Genomic DNA, 26,374 nt, shown 5'->3' on the forward strand with positions numbered 1-26,374 from the left:
CTTCCAGCCAGAGCTGAGCTCACACTGGGAAAGTGTGGCCAGAGGCTACAGGGATGGGCTCATGCTGGCAGCAGGGCCCCAGCCTTGGCTAACACGTGCTGAAGGTGTCAGTGCCAGTCCTCACAGGGATTTCACTGCAGAAGAACCCCAGGAGACAGAAACCCAGGCTGGCAGCAGGAGACCAAGGCCGGCTCCTCTTTGTGCCACGTCCCCAGTGCTGGGGTCTGTAGCAGTCAGAACATGAGGCAGGACACCATTTAAGTCTTTACAAGAGTAACCAAAATTACTCTCCTCTGTGAATACTGACAAGCTCCCCACTTCCCCAAGCCCTTCACTGCATGTGTCCAACATGGAATAACTACAGAAATGAAGCGGAATAAGGCACCCGAGTGGAGAAGGTGCTTGTGAACAAATCCTGCAATGAGGTTTCTAATGATTGCAAGTATGTACATGTTCTGCTCCAACAAAGCTGGTGGGGATCTGCCAGGCTGAATAATGAGCAGGGACACCACACGCCTTCCATACATGATGGTACAGAAATGGAATATAAGTATATACTGCAGCTCTGTGGAACGCAGGGGCTTTTGTAGCCTTTTATGTTATACAAAGATTTACATTTGGAAAAGTCATTCTGCTATATCTGGCAGAAATTTCAAGACAAATGGAACCCATACTTATTCTTTCAATGATAATACTGAGCACAGGATAAAGCTCTTAAATTCAGAGCACTTTATAAAAATTAATTACTACTTAGTTCACCCTTGTGAGGTGGGAAGGTATTACACCTGCTTATACATGAGGACAACAAAGCACAAGTGGATTAAACAGCTCGTTCAGGATCCCAGAGACAGGCTAATTGTTGAAATATGTATGCACATGTGCATCTGTGTGTGTTTGAATGGGTTTGGCCCCTCCAGAGCCTTCTCAGCACACAGAGGCCAAGCTGCTCTGCTGGGCTCCTCTCACCACAGAGTCCCAGGCATGTCTAATGAAAGACACCAACCCAAAGAAAGGGAAGAGATTTTTTGTGGTTTGCACAGATGGAAATAAAAGCTAGCTTTCAAACAGGTGAGGAACAGAAAAGCCATTGTTAAAAAGCTGTGCAGTGCTCCAGTGACAGCTCCTAATCAGCTTGCCGCTGAGCAGCGCCACACCGGAGCACAGCAGACCTGGGAATCCACGTGCCAACAAACGTTATAAAACCTGGCCCTTGACAAATGAAGAGAGAAAGGGCTGTGGGGCCAGTGACAGAGACAGCCCCCCACCACAGGGGGCTGGCAGCCCACTCCTCCTGCTCCAGTGACCTGAAAGCCCTGGAGCAACCTCTCCCCTCCTTGGATGCTTTGCTCACCACCTCCAGTCCCTGCACTGGGTCACCGAGTCCTCCCCTCCGTGTGAGCACCAGCAAAAGCACACATTGTCATGGGCACAAACAGCTCTTGGAGCGTCTGCAAGGCTCCTGTCAGTGCTGGCAGGTGGGTTCCAGAGGCATGCTATAATTAGCAGTTACCTGGACGCAGGGTTTGCCACTGATCCGTGGGGTAAAACACTTCCAGGTCTTCAGGATCAACGTCATCCTCTGTCCCCAGCTCCTTCCCACTGTCATCTTTTATGTCGCTCTCTTCTATTTTTGTAAGGGCAAACTCCTTTTGGAGAGAAGAGATTCAGCTCATTAGCAATTGCATCTGGGTAATTTAGTGCTGGCTGAGAATACAAAATGTTTTCCCTCGCCAGCAGATTTTTTTTTTGACATCTGAGATTCTTTCCACATGGTTAAATTTAGATTTAAAGTATATTAAAGGTTAAACATGCATAACTAGCATGACATTTGTGCTGAACAAAGCAACGCAGCTTATTTCCTATTCCAGAGCAGGTTGCAGGTTTCAAACCAGCTCTAACAGAGCCTTACCTGTATTTCAGTCAGAGGCAGGAGCCCTGGCTATTATTAGGGTTGTATAACATTGTAAGATTGTAAGACCCCATTTTCCCTTGCCTAAAAATATGTCAAACTTTTAACTTTTTCAGCTGAAATTTTCCACACGAGTGGAATGCCTCAAGGCTTGTTGGTTGGTTTGGGGTTTGGTGAGTTTTTTTGGGTTTTGTTGGGTTGTTTTTTGTTTTTTTTTTTTTCTTTTTCTTAAATGCACTTATTTCAGGCTTGGAGAAGATTTCAGCTAAAATAGTTCAGCTGTTTCCAAAATAGGACACGGGAAAAAACACACCGAGCTGCCCACATGATACAAATGTGAGGATCCTCTTCTCCACCCTCTTCCAGTGTTCTCCAAGGCTTTTAAAACAATGAGGCAGGGATTTAATCACCACCTCCATGGCAAGTGCAGCACGAGGCTGGCAGAGGTGTAGGAGAGCAGCCAGCACGAGCGGCTCGATGTTACACCAAGGGAAGAGCAGCAGGGAAAAAAATCCTTGCTGTGAGGGAAACCTTGGTGTTCAATGGAAAGCCTCCCTAGGGAGCTGGTGGGAGTCACAAAAACCTCTGGAGAGTGCACAGAAATGACCTGTAGCCTCACACCAGGCACTGACTCTGGGTCTGGGCTGTTCTGGTTCCAGCAGGAACAGATGAACTGGTCCAGGCTCATCATCCCCACAGCTCAGTGCCTGCTGAAGGGAATATTTTCAGCTTCTGAGATCACCAATTCAGTCACCACTGAGGAATTTGAGTTAACCACCCTACAGGGAATGATTAGTCCTAATTGTTGGCAATTAAGATGGAGTTACAGCTCACTTCATGAAGTGTTTGGTTCTTAATCCTTAGGATGTTTTCACAGGGAAAAATGTAAGTAAATTCAGAGGTTAACTGGGAAATTCTGGGACACATTCTGCCTTCAGTTCTTCCACTCTTTGGGAAAAAATGCATGCACATTTTCTGTCAGAATTTGGATGCTCTGCATATAAATATCCGTTTCCAGCCTAGAAGAGTCTTTCTGAGCCACAGAAATGTCAACCTGAGCAAAACATGCAGAGTAGCAACAACAGTGTGGATGTGGCACTTGGGGACGTGGGCTGGTGGTGGCCTTGGCAGCACTGGGTTAAAGGTTGTACTCAATGATCACAAAGGTCTCTCCCAACCTACACAATTGCACAATTCCATGATTGTGGTAACACACAAGGAAGGCTGACAAACCCATAGAATGTTTTTATTTCAGCTGTGGAAAGCGACTGCGATTTCAGAAATGCACGAGGAACCAGATCTTAACTCCTGCTTTTGCTGAGTGCATGAGGGGCTTGGAATTGTTTAAATTATAACAAATGGTTAAAGCTCAGGAACAATCACAGCCATAAAAGCCCAGGTTCTGCAGATGAAAATCAATGTTAACCTTTTCTGAGCCACGACTCAACAGGACTAAAAAAGAGTGAGTGGAGCAGTTATTACTTAGCTGATTTCCACAGCTCTGTGATTATCCAAGAGGGAGTTAGTGATACAGGCTATTGTAAATTTACCACCAGGCCTCCCAGTGCTGGATCTGTTCAAACACATAATGGAGACAGCTGATGTTTACCAGCTCTGCTCAGGAAAAGTGTGGGGTTTAAATGCTCAGTAAGGATAAAAGGATGTGACTTGGTTCATTTAAGTGCTGCTGTCACTGCCTGGCCACAGTTGCATTGCAATACCCCATTTTCATTAGCATTTCTAGCAAAAACGGGCAGCACCACACAAGCGATTCTTCATTTACACAGAAATCAGCAGAACCCTTTCTGGTTTGTTTTCATAATTCAAGCAGGAGAAAGACATTTCCTAAAGAATAATGGGCATTTCCTTAAAGGCAAAAAGCATCTGTGTTTTATCAGTCTGAAGTCAAGTGGAGCAGCCAAAACTTACAGGCACTCTCTGTCCCAGGCTGGAGCAGGAGAGGAGCACAGAGCCCAGCAGCAGCAGCAGGCTGACCCTGGAGGTGCTGGAGAGGAGCCTGGCCCAAGGAGACATTGCCACCAGCCTGAAATGCAAAGCAAAACAAACCCAATAGTATTTTTTTTCCATTTTTGCAGGTTTCAGGACTCTTTACACAACACTTTGCAACACAGCGTGGGATCAGGGGTGTGACATGGCAGGAGGCACAACACCTCGAGGTGTGAGCACAGGGACTCGTGGGGCTCACTGCTAATGGGGTTTGTGACAGGTAATGCCAAGAACTCATACTGACCCCACAGGGGATGATATCGCTCCTGGAAAATATGAGGAGACCTGCAAGACTTGTTTAAAATCTCTGTGTCAGTGCCATGGATGACAACTGGAGGGAAAAATAAAAAGCCGTGCAATCCCGTGAAGGCTTTTTATGCCTGTGCCTCATTTTAAGCACTGAAGTAGCTGCGTTAATTCAAATTAAACAAAACAACCAGCTGTCCAAGGGGCAGGGGTTCATCTAATCCATATGTAGGGTTTTTTTTGAGGAAAACATTTTGCAGAGGTCAGCAAGGTTTACTCAGTGGTTCCTACAGCACAAGGCTTTTCCTGCTGCTCAGAGCAGAGGCTCAGCCCAGCCATGGGGCCAGGAGCTGGCTCTGACCATGCTCAGGTGTTCCAGGGAGCAGAGCCATGGCACAGACCCACTCTGATGGAGCACAGAGCTACCCGCATGGAGGACAGAGCCATCCTGATGGGGTACAGGGACACCCTGATGGAGCACAGAGCCACCCTGATGGAGCACAGACCCACTCTGATGGGGCACAGAGCCATCCTGATGGGGTACAGAGCCACCCTGATAGGCACAGAGCCACCCTGATGGGTACAGAGCCACCCTGAAGGGGCACAGAGCCACCCTGATGGGGTACAGAGCCACCCTGAAGGGGCACAGAGCCACCTTGATAGGTACAGAGCCACCCTGATAGGGTACAGACCCATCCTGATGGGGTACAGAGCCACCCTGATGGGGCACAGAGTCACCCTGATGGGTACAGAGCCACCCTGATGGGGCACAGAGCCACCCTGATGGGTATAGAGCCACCCTGATGGAGCACAGAGCTACCCTGATGGGTATAGAGCCACCCTGATGGAGCACAGAGCTACCCTGATGGGTATAGAGCCACCCTGATGGAGCACAGAGCTACCCTGATGGGGCACAGAGCCACCCTGATGGGTACAGAGCCACCCTGATGGGTATAGAGCCATCCTGATGGGGTACAGAGCCACCCTGATGGAGCACAGAGCTACCCTGATGGGGCACAGAGCCACCCTGATGGGTACAGAGCCACCCTGATGGGGCACAGAGCCACCCTGATGGAGCACAGAGCCACCATGATGGGCACAGAGCCACCCTGATGGGTACAGAGCCACCCTGATGGGGCACAGAGCCACCCTGATGGAGCACAGAGCCACCCTGATGGGTACAGGGCCACCCTGATGGGGCACAGAGCACATCACGGGGAAATGAAGGCTGCTGCTGCTGCTGTGGGTGCCAGTGCCCGGGCACAGAGCAGTTGTGCCCACCCTGCGTGTGAGCACACACACGTGTGCCCCCAGTGCCTCACACGAGGCTCGGGATCCACCTGCAGCCTTCAGCTCTCTGCTGGGCTAGGGAGTGCAGCAGCCTGCCAGCACACAGGCTGCACAAGTATTTCCTTTGATTGGCTCTAAATTTACATGCTGCTAAATTAAACTAAATGAGGTCTTTTGAAAGAAGATAGGACTGATTAGTTCCGTTCAAACACTCCTTCATTACCCATCCCTCCATCAAGTCTGCTCCTACTCCTATCCAGGTTTTAAAGAAGTTCCTCCCCTACACACAGTCCGAAATATCTTGCTTTGCTTCATCAGGGTGGCACATCAGATAGCAGAGCTCTCCCTCACTGAAGCAACCACTTTGTGTCCCACAAAGCAGAAAACCTGCTCACAGCAGCACCCACCACCAGCTCCTGGCACCAAAGAGCCTCTGCCCCCAGAAGCCTTCAGGGACGTGGAGGGAAGCCTCCTCTCCTTCCACCCTTTCACTGGTACCTTGTCCTACACTCCACTTTGGTATTTCTTCCTCTCCCTGCTTGGTTTTTGCCAGAAAAGGAAGAGGAAACCAGGAGAGGGACAGAGCAGAGGTAACAGTGCACCTGATGTACTTCTGCAGCCTCCAAAACTCCTGAGCCAGGGTCTTCCTGAGCAGCAGCCTCTTCCTTTGAGCCACCTCAACCACATCAACTGGATTTTTCTCATTAATTGGTTTTGGAACAGATCTGGATTTCTGACACCCACAGCATGCCTGAGCAATGAGCATCCCCCTGCTTAACTCACACAGTTCAGGAAAGCATCACCTCCCAGTTCCTACTTCAGTGTCTCCTCTTTCCTAAAGGGTCAAAGAATCACCTCAAGGGCCCACAAGCCCTTATTAAACCACAGCTGGAGTAAAAGAAAAGCTCCCTGTTTTCATAAGCCAACCTGTGGCCAGAGCCTCCTGCTCTCTCCTGGGACATGGCCAAGCAAATCCAGGCTACAACCAACACCCAGGCTCCTGAGCTGGCACACCCAGAGCACAATGCACAGCCTCAAACTCCCTCTGCTCCCAGGTCTTGATCCTTGTGCCCTTCTGGACAGTCCCACGGTCCTGACCTCAGTCCAGTGTGACCACAACACACAATTAATTCCCTCTCACCTCAGAACAAACTAAAGCTTTTTACACAGGAACAGGTTTCTTGGTTTGATTGAGGTTTTTTCAGTTATAAAACAAGCAGCAAAACTGGAATAATGAAAAATAGATGTATCCCTCAAACTTTATCTGCAAGCCTGGAAATAAAAAGAGGGAAAAAAAAAAAAAAAAAAAAAAGAGAAATTCAACAAAGCAGTGGCTGAAAGCAAACACACACTCCCAATAAAAACAGAGCTCACGTGTACCGAGGAGGCTGCTAGCAAATGACAGCACAGCCTCTTCCAAGCCTCCAGCCTCCTGCCTGCCTGGCAGATGACATCTGCACAACAATTAGCACTTTGCTCAGTCCCAGGTAGGCAGGAGGAGCCGACATGTGCAACAGGGGCTCTGGAGCTCCTGGAGAGGAGCTTCTGCACAGGCTGACATCTCCTTACAGACAGACACACACAGAGAGCAGGAGAGGATTTCCACACAGAATGTTCTGTGGATACAATGAGAGCAGGAGAGGATTTCCACACAGAATGTTCTGTGGACACAATGAGAGCAGGAGAGGATTTCCACACAGAATGTTCTGTGGATACAGTGGATTTCCAGAAAAAACTCTCACAGCCTGTGAAGCAGAAAGGGTGGTCGTGGTGACCCCACCTGCACACGGAATGTTTGCTTGGATTTGAGGGCATCTTTGGGGATCCAGCACGTACAGCAGCCAGGCAGCAGCAAAACTGGACTAGGAAGGTCACAAATTCCCCTTGTGCAGAGTGGAGGGGCTGGTTTTTTCTCAATAATCCTTTTTGTCAAACAAAATCAGGCACTATGGAAAGAGCAAAGGGTCAGACTCTGAGAAGTCTCCTCTGCTGGCAGTAACCCTCCTGTCAGAGATGGGGATGTTGCTGGCTGGGAGGTTCTGCTCCACAGCTCCAGAAATCCTGGTCTGCACCAACAGCAGCAGAAACAGCCCAGAGCTGTGCTCCCCATTAGCAGGGACATTCCAGTGAGGGCAGAGTGTGCACAGGGGGCTGCACAGCCCCGGGAATGCAGCTCCCACAGCCACAGGTGACAGCCCCAAGGCAGCCAGTGAGAGGAGCACATGTCATTGATGCCTCCTGCTGCTGGCAGCACTGCCCTCACAGCCCAGCACAGAGCCCACGCTGCCCGTCCTGTGCCACTCCAACAAATCCTCCCGGAGCCTCATCTGAGCCCTGACATGCTGCTCCAGAAGAGCACACAGACAGCCCAGAGCCCCTCAGCCCCAACATCAGCCTCTGGCTTTGCAGCCAGCTGGAAGCAGAATTCCAGAATCACTGAGCTTGGAAGAGACTGCCAGGACCATTGAGTCCAAGTTGTGCCTGATCCCCACCTCGTCCCCTGCCCAGAGCACTCAGTGCCACCTCCAGCCCTTCCTGGGCACCTCCAGGGATGGGAGCTCCAAACCCCCCTGGGCAGCCCCTCCCAATCCCTGAGCCCCCTTTCCATGGGGAAATTCCTGCTGTGCCCACCCTGAGCCTGTAGGCAATTTCCTCTTGTCTTGTCCCTCATTCCCTGGGAGCAGAGCCTGACTCCAACCTGGCTCCTCCCTCCTGGAAAGGTTCCCCTGAGCCTCCTTTTCTCCAGGCTGAGCCCCTTTCCCAGCTGCTCCTCACAGTTCCATACACTGCTGGGACTCTCCAGCCCCTTCCCAGCTCTGTTCCCTTCCCTGGACATGCTCCAGCCCCTCCATGTTTGTCTTGCCATGAGAGCTCAGAACTGGACACAAGACTGGAGGTCCCTCAGCAGTGCCAGCACAGGGGACAGGCACTGTCCTGCTCCTGCTGCCACCCCAGTGCTGATACAAAAACACCAATTATCTCCAAGAATAAGCAATACCAATATGCTAATCCTTGTTTTCACCTAGGGATGACCTGAGGGAGCAGGACTGGTATTACAGCCTTACAAACTGTCTGCAGGTTAACTCAGGGCAGGTTTCTGTCCAGCCAGCCTCACTGAGATGGCAAGGGGAGCACCAGCAGCACACTGTGCCATCCAGCACAAAGCACCAACAGAGCTCCCTCAGTGAGAGCAGGGCAGGGATGGGAACCCCCAGGCACCTCCAGCTGAAGCAGGGCACAAAGCCCTGGCGGCACTCACAGCCTCTGAGGCTGAAGGAGAAGTTTCCTGGGCCACAGCAGCTCAGGGAATGAGCTCCAGCCAGCCGTGCACGGGGGCTGTGGGACTGGAGAGGCTCTCAGGACACAGAGTGCACTCACAGCGAGCTGAGATCCCCTTCACACACAATGTCCTTCCAATGGTGGCATCCAGGGCCGAGCCCCTGTGACAGGCTGAGTGATGTGCAGTGCCACAGACAAAGAGAAGGAAATGCAGCTGACCTGACCTGCAATTTCCCTCCTCTGAGCAAGAGGGTCCCCAGGTCTGTGAGGAGCACTCATGTTTGCTGGTGTGCTACAGACACCTTGGGAGCACCCTGTGGCCAGCTCCTCCTGCTTGCCAACCGCACAGCTACACCAGCAGGAGAAAGAGGAGGCTTGGGGCTGAAATTCAGCCTATGCCTAGGACAGGAAACAGCTGGACGGCAAAGAGAGGATTATTGGGAGGCCACAGAGGATTACTGGGAGGCCACACTCTAATGCCCTTCCCCAGTCACTAGCTGGGTGTGCACAACCCTGTGCTTTCACACAGGACAACCTGCACACACCATCACCCGAGGTCAATGCCCAGGATGATCCCAGCAGCTCTGCTCCTCCAGGCATCCTGTCCTCAGGAAAGCACCCCTGTGCCTGCAGTGGGTGTCCCAGCCCCACTCCAGTGAGAGCCCCCAGCCCTGCCAGAGGGTCCCACCTGGGCACAAAGCCCCAGCCAGGCAGGGCAGCCCCGGGAGCAGCAGTTGTTTTCCAGCCCCCTCACACCTCCAGGATCCCAGTGGAGAGGGTGTAGCTGCCACACAGACCATTCCATTCATGTCGCCTATGAAATGGCTTTAAAAAAACATTTATTCTTCTTGCCTGCTCCTCATCATTTACTCCTACTAGGACTCTGCTCTGGCATGTTAAAAATACTCCTACACAAAGGGAAAAGTTGTGGGAACACCTTCTTGCTGCCTACAGAGAACCCACACAGCAAGGAAGCCACACTTTGAGGCTGGTGGGAATAAACTGGGCTGGCTGGGCCCAGCCTGAGCAGGGGCAGCAGGTCCTGCTCCAAACTTGAACCAGCCCACAGGAGGGAATTGTAACACGGGCACAGGGTAGCAGAGGCAGGATAACCATGGCACAAACACATGTTTACAGAGCTTGGCATCTACTGAGCACTCATGCAACCTTTGTAACCGCTGCTAACAAATAATAACAATAAATATTAATAACCCCTCCAGGCTACCTGTGCAGCCATCAGCTCACATCAGCCCCTCGAGCAGCAGCTTGGCCATGGCACCACCCAACACAGCTCCGACAGCCCTGCCAGGTGCCAGGAGCAGGACAGGGATGTGTCCAGCAGCAGGAGACAGCCCAGCAGTGCCTGGGCACGGTGGGGGCAGCTCCTGGCACCAGCAGCTTCACCAGCACTGCCACAGCTCCCCCAAGAGCAAGGGAGGCGTTGTTGTGTGTTGGATAAAGCCAGAACCGCCCCTTCTATGCGGCCACAGCAACCCTGACCCTGCTGTTTATACAGCTCGCACAGTTTAACACTAAGCATCGTTTAGTCTATCGTTTAAATTGACTTCATTCATTCATTCAGCAAGCTGCATTCACACAAAACGCTGCTCTCCAGAGGGCAGGAGCACAGCTTTGAGCTGGGGTGGTGTGAAGGCTGAGCAAGGCTGCCCTCACCCTCGTTAGCGGCCGTGGCACAGGGGCCACGCTCATTAGTGCTGCTGGCAGAAGGGGCCACGCTCCACCGGGGCTCAGCACGACCCCAATTCCATGAGCTGCCTCCCCCAGACCCTCCACGCCAGAGACAGACTGCTGAGTCCAGCATGGGGAATCTTCTCTGCCAGCATGGAGCGTGCAGAAGCAGAGCGTGCCTCGGAGATCAGAGGCTGAATTTATCATTTATTATTTATAAGCAGCGCATCTCTCTGAATTTCTGGCAGCTGCTCTCGCAGGGCTCTGCTCTGCCTGCACACCACATGACACTGACTCCTCAGAGCTCTGGGGTTGGCAGGGACCTCTGGGCCCACACCACAGCACTGGTGCTGATTTGCTCCAATTTAGGACTTCAGGACTTGCCTGGAGATGAGAGTGCACAGGGACCTTCAGGACAAACATCTTTCTAAAAGCTGTCACACTGCCTGACCTCCACCACATGAAACAGCTTTTCCCTTCCTCTTCGCCTCCCCACCACCCCGAATCCCAGCCAAAACACCTCTCATCCTACCCATACCTATTCCCTTCTCCCACTCCTTGCTGCAATTTCCCATGCACAGCACAGACAATAAGTGATGTTTTCTCCCCCCCTCAGATCTATCCTTTCCACCAGTTCCTATTTGCAAGGTGACACGTTGCCTCACACTATCCCAGGAGTCTCCCAGCATTCCGTGTTGTTTTTATCCCCTCTGCTTTCCCAAGCTTGGAGAATCTAAGCCCCAGCTCAGCCTGCAGGTTTCCTTCCCACGGGGATTGCCAAGCCAAGGAACCCCTGCCAGTCCCTGCACAGCACTGGCACAGAGCTGCCCCAACAGTGGGCACGCAAAGGACTCCCCCAGCTGCCCTATTGATCTGCCAGGAGCCATGAGCTGTGAGCTTCATGAAAAATGCATTTTCTCACCTCTCCACAGAGCGTCAGTCGGTGGTGACAGCTCTGACTCCCTGTGACAAACCAGGGGACCGGGAGCAGCAGGGAGCAGGATGGCACACGGGCAGCAAACGTGGGGCTCACCTGCTGCATGCCCTGGGTATGTGCACAGGAATAACATGGCATAGCAGCTTGTGGATTGAGCTCATGGAATGCCTGGCTGGATGTCCAGCCCTGGCTTGGCTCCCACATGCTTCCAGTTTTGTGGCAAGCTCCCAGATGAAAAGGCAGAGGCCACTGGGATCCACCTCATGGGTCAAACCCAGTCAGGAGCTGCCAGACTGGCAGCAAAACCTGGGATAAAGCCCTAACAAGCCAATCTCAAACCCACCCCTGAAGGGGAGGAAGGAGCTCTCTGGGGATGAACACAACCTGCTGCCACACCGGCTCCCTCAGGACCAGTCCTGGCTTTGTCCCCAGTCCCTGCATCAATCTGGACACATCAGTGCCCACCTGGGGCTCAGCTGCTCCATTCCAACACTGACACCATGGTTACAAACACTGAGGTCAGCAGCAGTAGCTCCCTGTGCTTGGATCAAAGGCTTGATGCAAGTTTGCTTTTTTTCCGTCCCTGCACTGGTCCTTTCTCAGTGGTTGCAGAGGATGCCTTTGTTCAGCAATTAAATAAGCCCTGGGACAGGAATGAGCATGAAGGGAGAGCTGAGAGATTGCCAGTCCCACCATCCAGAAGTGACTCTTGTGGTCATTGCCGTTCCTCTATCCAGGCATTTCCCACCAAGACTGAAAAGCAACTCTTGCTCCCCAACCATCAAAGCTTCCCCAGGACAAAGCCAAAGCAGAACAGCCAGCCACTGCAGGCAGCATTCCTTCAACAGGGTTTTTCCTAAGGAAATTTAAATTAAAACAAGCCCCAAGGCCTGCAAATGCAGAAGCAAATGCACAGACACAGAAAGCAGAAAGAGAACATAATTCCTTCCCTCTCATGTTGTTCATCTGCCACCCCTGCTTTGGGGAATGGTTTGTTGCCTTTTAGAGCTATTTTAGATGTTACTTGCAGCAATGTGTGGAGAAAACAGTTGAAATGTGATGGTGCAGCATTCTTTTTAATTAAACAATCCCTCAGGCATCACAGAATGGCTCCAGTCAAGCCCAGGACACTGCAGGTCTGCCTCCTCCAGCACAGCAGAAGGTCTCCCAGGCCCCTCTGGAGGTCTGCTATCAGATGGCCCAGATCTTCTGCAGGCTTTGTCCTTCCTGCTGCCATCCTGGCTTTTTGCCCTGTCAGCCTCTGCTAAGCAGAGCTTTGATCCTCCAAGCAACTCCTGGTTCAGGGACTTTCTTTCCTTCTGCTGCCCAAACACGAAGGACATGCAGCTGGAGCTCCCCGTCACCTCACCTTCAGATGGGAAGGCTTTGATGGGGTACAGAGTGCCTGGATCTGAGATTCCTCAGGTCTCTTCAAACAGCAGCAGAGCCACAGCTTGTGATCTGTGCAAAAGAGCATTTTCCTTGGGAATGGAAGTCACGCCAGCGTTCATCTCCACCTTGTCATGGCAGAACAAGCTGCATCGGTGCTTCAAAGAGCTCCTCAGCCTTAAATCCTTATAAAACATAGACTAAGTGGAGAACCTGTCTCTGAACATCTCATGAATCCCAGCAGAGGTTATGAAACGGCTTTTCTGTGACTGCCTGCAGTGCCATGGGACCCTGCACGTGCCACTGGAACTGCAGCACCGTGGGCTCCCCTCACAAGGAACGCTCTGCTGCCCCAGGAGATCTGCATTCACGGCTTGTGGAGAGAGAACTAAAGAGCCAGTAAAGCTCCCAGGTCCCTCCTGGGCTCCATGACCAGGCTCCCTGCTCCTCAGAGCCAAGGGGTTCACTGAGCAGAACTTCAGCTCCATCCCCATTGCCCCTCAGCCACAGCACTCCTAAACCTGCTCTGAGGAAGAACAGAGACGTGTTCTGAGTGGGTTTCCTCCACAATTTTCTCTTCTAAGGGACAATTACTCTGTTTGTAACCTCAGTACCTTCCAGTGAAAGCACTGTTTCTCATCTGGAGCTCAGACCAACAGCAGGAGATCCAGACACTCAAAAGGAAAATCCTTTTGGTGAGACACCCTATAAAGAGCCATTTCATGGACTGGCATATCTCAGTATTGAGCAGCACTGCTCCACAGAGGGTTCTTCCTTTGACAGTCCTGGCTGTCACTGGACCTGCTGGCTCTGCAAACACCCAAGCAGCAGCCAAAGGACACAGGGACTTTCACTCCCATGTCTTGGTGTTTGCTGTGAGGTGATTGGCAAAGCCAAGAGCTCAAAATCAGCTGTCAGAGTGAGCAACAGGCTGTTCCCTCACACACCCTCAGCTCTGATCAAGAGGCACCTGCAGCACCTTCCTCTCTGCTGTGAGACACCAGAACATCCTGAGCAGCTGCCTGTGCATCCTGGTGGTGCCATGGCAGGTGGGACATGGCACATCCACCACAGGTTTGCCACACCACGTCTGTACATGTCTGAGCTTCTCCCACGATAACTGCAGCTCTCAGCTGTCCCCTCCTGCACACAGGTTTCCTACCCAGCTGTTCTGCAGAGCTCCTCCATCAGCTGCCATCTAAATGAAGCTGCTCTGTGAATCCAGGCTGTTTCAGTGACAGCCTCCACAGTGACTTCCAGTGACCACACACGTCACGCGTCAAGACAAGTTTTAGCACTGACCCCAATGAGGGAGTGAGAAATCTCCATGCACCCAGAGGCAGGCAGGGGCAGTTCCTCATATGTCCAAGGGAACAGCAGTGGGAACAGGCCACATGTTTTCTGAGGCAAGGACCCTGACAAATGGCACATTTATTGTGCTATTCAGGAAGAAACAATAACTACAGTGGCCTCCAGTCTCCAGCTCTTTTAAGTCTGTACTTAAAGAAAGAGCAAAAAAAGACCAAAGCAAACAAGGCTTCCACAAAACCCTCTGAACAAGCTTTTAGCTGCTGGACAAAAGCGTGGCAGCAGGAACTGCTCTGTATTGTCCCATCTCGTTCCTGTTTCCTAACAGCCCCGGCACTGCAGGCAAAGCACAGCAGCAGCAAAGCCCTGCTCGGGTGCTGGAGCTGCCCTGACTCCAGCTCCTGCCTTGCCACTGTGCTCCAGGTGTGCTCCAGGTGTCTCCCAGGTGTGCTCCAGGTGTGCTCCAGGTGTGCCTGGCTGCCCTGGCACGTGCTGCCTGCTGGGCTTGTTCATCCCAGGGCAAGGAGCAGGGAGCCATGATGCCATGAGGACTTTTTGCCATTCTTTTATGTACCTTTTATGTATTCTCAGTGCCCCTAATGTGCACACTTGTAATTCCTTATGTCTGATCACTTACCATAAGCCTGGCATTCTGTTAGGTCAGAAAACCAAATATCCAAAAGGCCTCTCAGCTGGAGGCCAGAAAGCCCTAAGCTATCTTGAGAAACCAAGATCCCCTCTAAAATACATCCTGTAAACTAAAATTAAGCCCATCCAGTGAGAAATACTTTGAAATAGGAAGATATCAGGCTATTCCTTCAAGCCTCTCATTGAGGCATCTTTGTTAAATATGTTAATTTGCAAGGTCTATAAATTGTATACCATGTGTGTGCATTTCAGCACATTCCACCTTGGTGAAGTGGTGCACCATAAAGGTCTTTATTAAATATCAATATAAAAACCCTTTATCCCCTAACTGTGTCTGGTTCCTCATTTTAAGACCAAGGAAAAGGCATCACCTGGTGGGTTCTGTGTGCCAAGGGCATAGAACAGCAGCACCCAGGGCTCCATGCACAGCTCCAGGATGATCTCCTGGGAACACATTCCCAGCACACATAACTCTCTGTCTAATCAGGCACTCAGGCCTGTTTTGGAGGAGATTTACAGTGAGGTTTTTTTTCTCTTGGAAGCAATAATAGATGGACAGCAGAAAAGGGAAGAAATTAATGAACGAGTAATCATTCCCAAAGTTGCAAATAGGAGCAATTCCTCACTCTGAGACAACTCTGGAAAAACAGATTAAAATGCTTAGGGGACATATTCTGAAGATTGCGGGTAATAGAACAAATAAAATGTATTGACACTATCTCACAGGGGACATGTACTTTTTATTCTGCTGAGGAATGTAATATTCTGCTGCTCATTGCAGAGCTAAAAGGGTGTCCTAAAAAAAGGAACTTAACAAAGTGTTTTTAGTGGCAACTGGGTCTGATTCCAGAACACAGGTTCTGCTCTGCCCCGCCATGGGAGCCACAACCAGCACCTGCAGACACACCCAGCACACAAACACCATTAATAATCCATGCCAGCAGCACCGTTACCAAGCAGCAGAAAGGAGGCTGGGATGGCAGGGGGGTCACAGCAACGCTCTCTGCACTGATGTTTCCCAAGAGGAGGAGGCAGGGCTGCCTTCCTCCACTTCCCAGCGCCCGCAGAGCCGCGGCTGCCAGCGAACAGACTGTGCCTCAAGCAGCCGCCAGCAGAAACAATTTGTCATGTGTCAGATCAAATAAACTCTTATGAGGCCCCTGTGCTCCCTGAAGCAGACGGCTGCCAAACTCCAGAGGAGAAATCCAAGGAAGCGAGCCGGCCGGGTCAGCCCCGAGTGCTTGAGGAGCCCAGCACACTCCTTGTTGTGAGACTGCAGATCCCGTGCAGCACCCCACACCAGGCAGACACCAGCAGCTCCCATCAGGAACAAGGGTTTGGTGTTTAAATTAGCACTCCACATAGTCCAGAAACTCCACATTCCTCATCCAGTGGCACAGCACATCGCTCATCCCAGGGAGGCCTGAGGAAGGCTGGTATCTGCCAGGTGTCTGGAATGGGCTGCAATGGATTATCACTTGTCTGAGCAAGTGCTTCTCCCCTCCCAGCCAGCACATGCTCTCCTGCTACAGTAATTCCCTCAAAACTGCATTACAGATTACTACTTTTTCATTTTAAATAGACTTATTTTTGTTCACTCCCAAGCACCATTGTAGTTCCCCATGCACTGGGCTTGTGCCCTTGAGCTGAGGCCCCTTGCAGGTCCTGTTTGCTGCATAGTCCTGCAAGAGCCACTAAAGCACAGGGCCCAGGCATGTCCTTGTCTGTGATCCTGCTGGGCAGAACAAACCCCTGAAGTTGCTGTGGGCACTTCTGCAAGAATAAATCATGCCAGCAGTACTGTGAGGATCTCAAATCACTCACCTGCTCGTGCAAAGACCAGGCTCAAGCACTCCCTGGTCTGCACAGAGGGCACATCCCTCAGCCCAGGGCTCAGCCACTGGCTCCAGATGATCCAGTGTGCTCCATCTGGGAGCAGCCACCTGAGCCCTGCCACAGCCAGGAAAGCCTCTCCTTCTATAGATGATGGATAATGGCCCCATAAAAGTGAGTCTGCAAGAGGCCTGAAGTTCCTAGCTGGAAGGAGATTAGTTTATGGCACAGTGAGAGCAGCCACAGGCAGAAAGGCAGGAGATGCAAAGGAAGGACAGGAGAAGCTGGACGTGTTGCTTCAAGTCACCAGAAAGCAACATCCTGCCCCAAACCCCAGCAACAGAACCTTGACACTGCCTATCAACAAAACAAAGTGAGCAAATGGGAAAACTGGCAGCCTAAAGCAAGGAACAAGGGAAGAACAAGGATTCAGGCATGGGGCATTCCCCCAGCATTAGCAGGGCCAGTACAAACCTCAGCTGTGAGGGGTTTTTCCAGTTTATTTAAACAGTATCCGGTGCCTGATGACGAGTTCTATTTATACCCCTTCTGTCTGTACCAGGACTCCTCTCCAGCCACAGGGACTGGCAGGAGCACAGGACCCCATCCATTGCTCCAGGAGCCTCTCACCAGCTCAGAACACAACCCTCAGCCGGCCCAGGCACCAGGAGAGCTGCAAAGGACTCAAGGTGCTGCTTCCAGCAAGGAGCAAACAACACAGGCTGTGCCTGGAACACGGCAAGCGTTACACTGAGATCCCAGGGAGGAGGAGGTGGTTACGGCCTCCAGTCTGTCATTTCCAGCCATGCTTTTCAGGCAGGTGCAGCTGCACAGACATCAGGAGTCAGGTTCCCACAGATTCCCAGCCTTTGCACGCTCCAGTTTCCAGTCAGCAGCTCTCTGGACCGTGACCCAGCCCAGCTCAGCGGTGGAAAGCAGTGCCAGCTCCAGGCACAGCCCTTGCCCCCAGCCTTTGAAGGCAGGTTAAGCAGGCAAAGCCTTAGGCATCAACCCAGGACATGGCTTGAACTCACATCTCTGAATGAAGACTCTGCCTCTGAAAAATTAATGCTTTGTTCAGCTCTCTGCCTTTGGGAGATTTCTGAGAGAATCAAAGGGCTGGAGGGCAGTGGGAGTCACACTCACGTCGGGTTCCTCAGCAAACTCTGGTTCTGTTCCTGAACAATGGTAATTTCTCCAGACACCTGGAGAAACCAAATCTGCCTCAGCCAGCCCATCTCACCCTGCTCCTCAAATCTGAACAAAGGAGCCCATTAACAGCACCCGTGACAAATTTCTTTACCCAAGAACACGTGTCCAAGTGCCACGCTGTGAGCACTCAGATGGCTCCCAGAAACCTCCTGCTGATGTGGAACACTCTGCCCGAGCTTCCCCACATACACTCTGTACTTGATTACCCCACGCTTGCTGGGAGAAGAGGAACAAAATGCACTCCAGAGCCACTTACTGATTCCTGATTTGAATACGACCATGGCAGCAACACCATTTTTCCCTCCCTCTCCAAGGCTGGCACATGCCATGTTCAGTTCCCAGAGACAGGAACCTCACACCCAGCCCTTCTGTTCTGTCACCCTCAGGAGGGCCCATCTGGAGGAGCCATCACACACTAAGTACCAACACAGCATTCAAAACTACATGCAGAACTTGCAGGAGCACTTAGATCACCCACGGCTCCTGCTGGAAATTTTCCACAGTGTAAGAGTTTATTTTGTGGGCAGGAAGAGAGCAAGAAAATTAATTAAGGCAGAGTAAGAAGAAAAAACTCCTCCTGAAGTGAGTTAAATACACTAAAGCAGCAGTTGTGAGCAGGCCAAGTCCATTTTAAGGGCTATACATTTTCACTTCCACAGTCTTGAAAAGGAAAATGAAGAGACTTCGTTCTGTATGCATATTGTCCACCATTTGTTATTGTCTGTCTATTGATGCTCAGTTGAAAAACAAAATTTAATTAAACCCCACAGTACTGCATTGCCTGCCTTTGAAATATGCCTGCATTAGTGGATCATTACAGTAAATGAAATACAGCTTCATATCGGATTTTTCAAATAACGTCCTAAAACTGTTACAAATTAAATAATACTCCTGCAGAGAGAAATTAAGAGACAGTGTTTTTAGCAAGGGCAAAGAGATGTTTACAGATGAAGTCTGGAATAAGACGTGGAGGCAATGAGGCAGAGTTGCCACAGGGCCCTTCCAGACCTTGTTGGGAGGGTTCTGTGTACCAGAAACTAGAAAGGAAAGAGTGTGCCAGGGGCAGGCACACAGAAAGGGCAGTGTCCCAACCCCCCAAGAATGTCTGCATGACCAGAACAGGGTTTTGGGGTGTGCTCAGCCCAGAGAGGTGTTTCTGCATGGGGGAGAACTCACTGCAGCCACACACCCTCCACGTCCTCCCCAAACCCGGCCAAAGCAGCAGCAGCCATGGGAGGTGAAGCCTTGTAACCACTCAAAGCATTGAAAGCCTGGACACTCAGTGGGCAAGGAAAGGGATCCAGGAAGGTGCTGTCGTGGCAGGATGACAAATACCTACACAGGGAGGAGAAAAGCAACAGGAGCTTTGTTATCTCGGGGTAAGTAAAAGCACAAGTGGGTCAGTGAGTCAGCATTGGGCACAGCAGCAATGCCTGATGTGGAACACATCAGGTGAATATTGTATGAGCCTTACAGCTCTGGCTTCAAGAGATCTTCTCCTTAATAGCACCTGAGCTGATGCCAAGTGTTCTTTGACGATTTATTTACTCCAAGAAACCATTTTCCCTAAATAAGAGGAGCCCGTTACCGCATCCTTCTTCATGTGAGCCTGGAAAAGGCTGCGCCCTGCAGCTCCTGTGGCCTCATCTCCATGGTGATGCACCAACACACACACACACACACTGACTCCAGAAAGAAGGCAAACCTCCCCAAAGGAAAGGCTGAACCTCACAAAAAGAAAGGCTGAACCTGCCCAAGGGAGAGGCTGAACCTGCCCAAAGGAAAGGCTGAACCTGCCCAAGGGAAAGGCTGAACCTCCCCAAAGGAAAGGCTGAACGTGCCCAAGGGAGAGGCTGAACATGCCCAAGGGAAAGGCTGAACGTGCCCAAAGGAAAGGCTGAACGTGCCCAAAGGAAAGGCTGAACATGCCCAAGGGAAAGGCTGAACCTGCCCAAAGGAAAGGCTGAACCTGCCCAAAGGAAAGGCTGAACCTGCCCAAGGGAGAGGCTGAACATGCCCAAGGGAAAGGCTGAACGTGCCCAAAGGAAAGGCTGAACGTGCCCAAGGGAAAGGCTGAATCTGCCCAAAGGAAAGGCTGAACCTGCCCAAGGGAGAGGCTGAACAGCCCCCAGGGAAAGGCTGCAGGTGGCAGAGCTCTCAGCAGCACCAGCCCTGGCACAAGGTGTGCTGCAGGTGTTGGCAGGCAGGGCTTCCCTGAGAAGCAGAGCAGGTCAGCCTATCAACAGGCTGGAAATGAAGAAAACCTAGCAAGGGCACCTCTGGATCCATTTTATAGGAAAACAGCACATTTCCAGCTGCTGTCCATGCCAGGGAGCAGCAACTGAGAGACAAGTTCCTAAAGCTCTCATCAGCCTGTGAATCAATTATTTATAGGAAGAAGGTTTAGCATATAATCATTGAAAGCTGTCAACTTCCAGCCCACACAGAGCTTCCTCTGTGGAAAGGCTGCTGGTCTGTGAGCCAGGGACTCCTCACCCCTCATGTCACAGGATTAAATGAGCAGCTGTGACACGAGGGGATCCATTACACTACAGCCACAATGAGCACTGGCACCCCAAGGCACTAACAGCACTCAGCAACATCGGGCAAAAACCACAGGAACACAGCAAATGCAGCCCAGCATCCTTCCTAAAGGAAAAATAGTGGTGAAAGGGCATTGGGAGTGATGTAACAGGGCTGGCACATGGAGCAGCTGGGGAAGGAGACTCTGACAAGGCTCTGTGGGGCCAGCCTGCCAAAGGCAAGGCAAGCACAGCACTCAAGCACCAGCCCAGTGCTCTGCTACCCCCACAGCAAAGCCTCTGTAGGGATCAACAACTCTCAGCCACTCACCTGCACACCCCCAATGCTCTCCAACAGGAGACTCTGGCTTTGTGCTTCCCAGGCTGTGGCAAAGCCACCCCTAATGGTTAAGAGCAGCACAAGCAGCTTGCAGAGAGGATGGAGATTGCTGAGGCTCTGCAGCTCCCGAGGGTGGGAGCAATCCTCGAGTGCCACAATCATCAGGCCGTGGGAGCACGCCAGGAGCAGGGCAGACAGAGGCTGAAAACGAGCAGGCTTCACACTCCCAGGTACTGCAGGAAACGTGCTCATCCTCAGCTCACCAGCACTCTGTGAGCACAGCCAGAATGAGGTCTGAACATTAAAAACACACCAGAGTGCTGCTCCCAGTCTGCTGGAGGAAATAGAGGGAGGGGGATGTCTGATGGGGAGGAGAGGGCGCAGCACAGGCACCTCTGGAAGAGCCCTGCCTCTGCAGTTCAAGGTTAAACACCTCCTTTGCACTCATCTCTGAATCTGCCTCTCTTTAAAGCTGCACCAGGTAATTAGAATCATTATAACTATTATTAGACCATAATATTATTATAGCATTTTTGCTACACTTGACATCTGTTGGCTGATAGATTTAACTGGTACATAAGAAATAACTGTGCAGAGATTTCTTGAAAATGAGCACCAACACGGAAGACATTAAAGCATTCTGCATTCAAAAAGTTAATTTTATGGAAGGACACTTGAAATAAAAATTCTAAAATTAGGTTAAACCTTTAAAACCTGCTGTTAAAGGAATTATTTGGGCTTTAAGTAGGCAACCATTTAAAAAATCCTGACTTTTATTTAGATGCTGGAAGGCATATATGTGGCTTGGTATCTCCTTCAGATCAACATATGCATCTTTTTCCCTTCTACTCCAGAGATTTCTAAATCATCCTTGCATCTTCCTTTCCCTCTCTCTGCAGCAGGCACTTGAATTATTTGGGCAGAGTCTGATTGCAGAGGGAACCAGCATAATCAGCGCTCTTACAACCTGCTGTCTGCAAATCCTATAGAATTATCAGCAAACACACATCCAGAATAAAATACAGCTTCCTGCAGCCCATGAAGCCCAAAGGGCTTTGCAAACTAGACTTGGGATGCAATTTATCCACCACTGAGATTCAGCTGTAATCCAGAGTGGAACACAACCTTTCCATCCATATTTAACTACAGCACACAGCCCCCTGGAGAAAAGTGAGGAAGAATCCAACAGAAGCCATAGGAAGGTTTTAGGGAGACTGCATTTTCTGCCCTGGAACTGAAATTAGGTCAGGGCATCCACCAAGTTGGACACAATGATGCTTGTAGGTGCCTTCCAACTCAGAATATTCCATGATTCCATGACTCTACCATCAGCCACAGACCAACAGAAAGAGGACACAGCATCTCCATCCTGTTGATGGTGTCCCTGAAGCACAGCTGGATTGAACAGCTGGGTACCACAAGTTACCAGCCTGGAGAGGAGGAAGACATGAACACCCTGTGTTGTCCTTAAATTCAGTGGGGCCCAAATTTCGCCCCACAGTTACACCCATGTGCAAAGAAAGATGGAATAACACTTCAGAAAAGGACCAAGTCTTGAACCTCAGGCAGCTGAGCCCAGCAGCTCAGTACTCACAGAACTCAGGGAGGGTAGAGCTAGGCAGAGATGTTTGCTCCAGTGAAATCTATTTCAGCTCTTCCTTAAGCAGTTGGCACTGAGGTGACAGCAGAGGCCTGGTGCAGTGAGGTGTCTTGCAACCACACCCACCATGACACACTATTTAGGAATAAAAATGAGCGTCATTAATTTCTCCAGAGCAGGTAGTTTTATCTTTTCCAGAGAAGAGCAACCCCACAAGGAACTTGGAATTGCTTGAGGAGAAAAATGCATTTTTGCTACCTTAGCCACATACAGACAAGCCCAACTCTCACTGAGGAGAGACTTATAGAGAGAAAAGGGGAGCAGGAGATGCTGGACACAACTTCCCCCCTGCACAGCCCACTGCTGAGGCAGCTCTGAACGGGAAGCAGGGCTGAGGATTGTCCCAGAGCTGGGACAGCCCCAGCAAGCATCAGCAAGAAGCCCCAGGTGAACAAAGTTCATGAAAGCTCTTAAAAATCACCTCAGTCTTCAGAAGGAGAGCACAACACAATCCTCCCCTACAGAGACCTGCCCATCACACCTCTGACCAGCACAAAGCAGGTTTTTCACTCTATCCATCTGATGCTTTCAATAGCCAGAGGAGCTGGGTCTGGGCAAGCTCACCTTCACGAGGCCCAGTGCTCATTAATAAGAAGAAAAAAGACCAACCAAAGCAACTCAACCCCACACACTTGAGGGGTAGCCATCAGCAATTCCCTGTCACCACAAGAGAAATCCTTGTGTATGAGCCCTGGGAGCTCAGCCCAGGTCTGCTTCTGTTCAACCTTTCCATTAATAGTTTGAACAAAGAAGAGAAAGCACTTTTATAAAACCTGAAAGGATGCCCAGGAGTTAAGAGCTGGAGGCACTCTGGAGGTCATGATTGGAATTGATAAACTGAAGAAAAGTTCCCAAAACACCAACAAATCAATAGAAAGAAAAGCTAAGAAAACAATGCAAAGAAGTGTACTTGGAAACAGCACAAACAGAGATCAAGCACACAAACAGAGTCCAGGGGAAAGTTCTCCAGACAGAGGGAACCTAGGGAAAACTGGGGACCAGACTAAATGTGCCAGCACTGTGACACCACAGCTCCAAAGAGCTGAACTCCCCTCTGTGATCCAGAAACATAAAATACCCAGTTCTGGGCTCTGTGCTGGTATCAGCTCTGAGGTACACACAAACCAGAGGGTCTGGGCAGCCAGCAGAGCAGTCAGCAGTATAAAACATGCTGCCCTACACCAGCTGTGGAGGGGTTTCTCCATCCCTGCTCCCTCCAGGGCCAGCCCCAGCTCTCAGATTTTAACAGGGTTTACTCACAAGGAAAACCAGCCACAGGACTCCCCACTCTATGAAGGCAAGACACAAACTGGCTGCTCAGTTTGCTGCAAGGACAAGTTAGATGGGCTGTCAGGCTCTGAGAGTGGGATTCCATCAAGGCCCAGAGGGAACTGGGCCCTGTCCAGATCTGCACTACCATCCACCGCTGCCCAGCCTGGAGCCAAGCATCTCTCACCTGGCTCAGGACAGGGGCACGGACAAGGAGGCTGTTCCAGCCCTGTATTTCCTTTTAGCATCCTCCATCTGGCTACTCCCACAGCAGTGACAAAGCCAAATGAACAGCCTTCTCTTCCCCAAAATACAACAGAGCTCCTCATCCTGCTGAGGGGCACCCACACAACACAGAGCCAGCACTGCTGTGGCCGTTTCCATTCACGCCTTCCTTACCCCTCACTAACAGAGCTCATCAAGCTTCATTTGCCACCTGCTGCTGCAGCAGAGAAGCCAGCAGGGAATGGGATGCTGCCCTGGGGGAGGGCATGGTTTCCTAGCTTCCCTCCTCCCCTTCCACCCCACTGACCTCTGCAATGCCTGAAGCCCACAGGGGCCATCACCCAGCCCTGCCCACCCCAGACACCTTAATTTGAGGGGACAGTTGTTAAAAGCCATTGCCACAAGAACACAGCTGCACCAAACCCAACCAGCAGCTTGGGAGAAACCCAGCAAGGGGGCAAAAGCTACAAATCTCATGCAAAAGCAGGGCTTAGCTCTCAGGAACGTTTCACATTTCCCAAAGACTCAGAGGGATTTGGGGTTTTGCTGAGCTGCCTTGTGAACCACAGCCAAAATGGATCTCACGGTGAGCAGGCGCCGTCTCCCTTGGCAGGGCTGCTTCCCAGAGACCCCCAGCCTTGCGTCACTTCCCACTGCAGGTGCTAAGAATATCTGCGTGCTCATAAAAAACAGCAACCAGCTATTGACAACTTATCAACAAAGTGCTCGACAAATCTTAATTAAAGCTGATTCACCTCCCTCACGAGCCCGAGTGGAGCGTTATTTCTCAGAGGAGAACGCTGGGTGTAAGAGCTGAGGTGGGTTACAAAAGCCACGGAGGGAGTCAGTAGCACAGAGCATTAGCACATGGAAAGGCTGACTATTATCCCTAAATTTATCCAAATTATCCACTGCCTCACAAATTCTCAAGGTATGGCTGCTGTGCATTCAACCCCATCTGCTCAGCCCAAGCAGAAGCAGAGACAGGTGTGGGGGTGCTGGAGTTTGCCAGGTGTTTTATTGCTCAGGCTAAAGGAACTCTCCACTGTAAAAATGAAGAAGGTGGTGGCAGTAGCACCAGCCCTGCTCTTGTGCTGCTTCAGGACACAGGGACAACACTGTGGGTTCAAAGGCTGTTCTGACAGTTCACCAGGAATTGTTTCCAGCTGATTTCTTACCAAGAATCATATTTGTATCCTTTCAAATTTAGTAAATACATGGTCACACAGACAGCAGCCTCCAGGAACTCGCAACACTGCTCTCCCACCTCTGCTAGCTGGACTCCTACACTGAAGTTTCTGGGACAGCATTTTGGATACTTCCACCACAGAAATACCCTAGAGGCTGCTGAAAAACTAAGTGGATCAGGCTGGGTCATTTTAAGGCAGGATTGGGGGAAAGAAAAGACAGAAACTTAGAAGTGCATCCCTTAACAGTGCTACTCCCAGAGAACAAATGAATTCAAATGATCACAGGGAGCAGGAGCACTGCGGCAGCACGTTGGGTAAATGACAGGGCATGTCACCATCTTCTAACATCCTCTGGACACTTATCTGCACTTAAAAGGCTCCTGCCAGGCTGTGCACGGACCAGCCTCTTCCACAGACAGCTCCACCACAGAAATGCCTCTGCTGATCACCCTCCTTTGGCCCGCACACTGAGCAGCACCAGCGCAGGCAGCTCTGCCTCTGCACTGCACTCAGGGTTAGTTCTAGCAAAGAAACACTGCAGAATACCTAACTTAAGAAATTGTGTCTATAGAGCTTGGTGTAAACCCAGACCCTCCTGAAGGTGGGCAGCATCAGAGCTCTGTCAAAGCTCACTCCTAATGCAAGTGTTAGTCAACCACTGAACTTAAACATTTTAAGGCAACATTCCAAACAGTGTTTATATATAAAATCCCATTTGCTCAGTGTTCTCCTTCCTGGCCTTGTGGAATGCATCGTTTCACCAGTTCTCCTGCCAGAAAACCATATGCGGGCTTGTACCAAAACAATTAAACCAGTTTTAAAATTCAGACCTCGTGTTACAGAGCTCACACCCTGAAGAAACATCCATTTTAATACCCCAGAGCTACTTCAATTTTTCCAGCACGTTTTTATTCCACAGCAGCCTGGGCACACAGTAGCCCAGGCAGCCTCGTGCTCCAGGCAGGATCCAAACTGTGCCCGTTGGGGGAAACTCACGTGTAAGATTTTTGTTTAAAAGCCCTGAGTGTAAGGGACCCCTGCCCTGCTCCGACTGTGTGCCTAAGTGCCCCTCACAGGGCACGCGTTTGCTGCAGCACTCCAGCCGCACAGGCTGCCCGTCCTGCCGGGGCTGCCGAGCCTCCGGGGCCGCACACGCAACGTCCCCAACGGCCCGGCCACAGCCAATGAGGGGAACCGGGCCGGCGGGCAGCCTCCACCCGGCAAGGCCTTACCGCCGGGTCCGCTCGTGTGAGGGCAAAGCAGGGAGGCAGCAGTGGGTACCCCCGGACCGGGACCAGGGCTCCGTCCCGGATCGCAGATCCCCCGACCCGGAGCTGCGCCCCGGCCCTCACGGGCCGCCAGCACCACCGCCCCCTGCTACCCCCCCACCCCGACTCACGGCTCCGCACTGCGCACGCGCC

At 51.2% G+C, this 26,374-nt stretch overlaps 1 long non-coding RNA gene across 1 annotated transcript; it reads right to left on the minus strand.

Annotated features, from left to right (window-relative positions):
- Positions 1-1,508: 1,508 nt before the first annotated feature.
- On the minus strand, positions 1,509-26,277 carry LOC134413828 (uncharacterized). The gene is made up of 3 exons (XR_010026596.1): positions 26,186-26,277; positions 3,839-3,953; positions 1,509-1,646 (listed from the first exon to the last, which is right to left on the minus strand). It is a non-coding gene; the product is annotated as an uncharacterized LOC134413828 (long non-coding RNA).
- Between the last annotated feature and the right edge of the window lie 97 nt (positions 26,278-26,374).

This window comes from Melospiza melodia, unplaced genomic scaffold, assembly GCF_035770615.1.
Source record: "Melospiza melodia melodia isolate bMelMel2 unplaced genomic scaffold, bMelMel2.pri scaffold_54, whole genome shotgun sequence".
NCBI classification, from domain to species: Eukaryota; Metazoa; Chordata; class Aves; order Passeriformes; family Passerellidae; genus Melospiza; species Melospiza melodia.